Below are 1,817 nucleotides of genomic sequence, written 5' to 3'. Positions count from 1 at the left end.
GTTCACATACCGTGAATGCCGTGAATACAAATGAATGCATTACTGCATACAAATCAAATTTCTAACCCTCTCTCCTCAAACATGAGCATTACAGTGTTTACAAATCAAATTTCCAATTTTAACCAGTAGACCACTCCCTAATCTCTTACCAGAGAATCCAGTCACAACAATACAAACCAAATTATGTCCTCACAGACCAAGATCAATCAAAACTGCTTTGATGACTTCCATTAATAATAATAAGGCCGATAGCGTATGGGGCGCCTGTATCTTGGCATCTTCCCATACCCATACCCATAAAGTGGAGGGGGAGCGTAATAATAAGGCCGAGCATAGGGATTGAACCTTCGACCTCGATAACGGTGCTGCCCCATTCCTGGAACATTTGTCCTTTTCGCTGTAATCTTCAGCTGGCGATTATGAAGTTCAGAGTTATTCAGACGAAGTGCATTTTGAACAGAGACAGCGTCCAGAAATTCAACATAAGCAAACCCTTTTGGCTGACCAAACTTGTCAGTTTTAATAGTAACCCTGTTAACTGTCCCGCATGACTGAAAATGATGTTGCACTTCCTCTGGAGTGCAGGAGTAATCAACATTTCCAACAAAAATAGAGCGCGAATCCACTTCTTCTCTGCTCGCTTGATCCGCAACAGCTGAAGTAGCAGGGTCTGGCGCGGCGGGGATCTGCATTTCTTGAGCGACCTTGGCCTTCATTTCCCTGAGGGCGGCTGCCTCTTCCTCAATTTCCTGTAGCCTTTTCCTCGTCACATCAAACTCTTTCTCACTCTGGTTCATACTCTGGAATTTTGGTGTCTTCTGGTTCATACTCTGGAATTTCCCGGCCATACACATCATGCTCTTCCATTACTAGCATGTCTCAGGTAACTTTGTCGTGTGCAGGTCTTTCTACAATATGGAGATGAGTTTATATAGTTTTAATGAACACCATTAATGGAAGTATTTGTTTGCCACGGTAACTTTGTGTTGTGCTAAGTCTTTCTAGAATATGGAGCTGGGTTTATATAGTTTTAATGAACACCATTAATGGAAGTATTTGTTTGCCAAGGCCGACATGGATTGATTGAAATTTATTCGACTTAAATGCCGTGTGATTTGTCAATGTGGACCTCCTGGTGGTGTCTTTTTGGTCTCGCTTTCTGCAGAGCGGTTTTTCTGGGCCGATGGGACAATGGATGTTATCTCTTTTACCTGGTTTCAAATTTCAGTAAGATATTTTTAATCTTTCATCTTATTATTCTAATAAATTTTCAAATTACTCCAATAAATTACTCATTCACCATATCTATATCTATATATATATATAAAGTGTGTACTCTAATATAGAGTAAAATACCAAAACTAGTAACTTGGAATACCAATTTGATAACCAGATTAAAAAAATATCTAACATAAATATATAAAATAAAGAAATGCAGACTTCTACTTTTTAAAATATCAAAATTAATTAAATTAATAACCAAAATAATAATAATAATAATAAAAGCAATAAAAGACATTGATAACCAAATAAATAAAATATCTAAAATGAATACATAAAATAAAAAAATGTGGACTTCTACTCCTTTAAAATATCAAAATGAATTAAACTAGCATTTGCACTAGATGCTGCAAAGAAATGTCGTAAGTGGGTAGTGCATATGGAAGAAGAGCATAGATGAAAAAAAATGAGATATGTTAGGTGATCTAACTATTGCCAAATTTGAATGAAAAAAGAAATCCTAATGTTAAATGTAATACACACCAATTTACCAATTTTTTTTATTGCAAGGAGGTTGATCTCATTCTCTTTAGGGA

General features: G+C 36.3%; 1 pseudogene; it reads right to left on the bottom strand.

Annotated features, from left to right (window-relative positions):
* Positions 1-230: 230 nt before the first annotated feature.
* On the bottom strand, positions 231-758 carry LOC149140587 (polyadenylate-binding protein 2 pseudogene; annotated as a pseudogene).
* Positions 759-1,817: the final 1,059 nt, after the last annotated feature.

This window comes from Pinus tabuliformis, chromosome X, assembly GCF_031772625.1.
Source record: "Pinus tabuliformis cultivar Carrire ecotype Pingquan chromosome X, CPIR1, whole genome shotgun sequence".
Classification (NCBI taxonomy): Eukaryota; Viridiplantae; Streptophyta; class Pinopsida; order Pinales; family Pinaceae; genus Pinus; species Pinus tabuliformis.
Note: the sequence above shows the minus strand (reverse complement) of the source record. Positions and strands in the feature narration are given on the sequence as shown.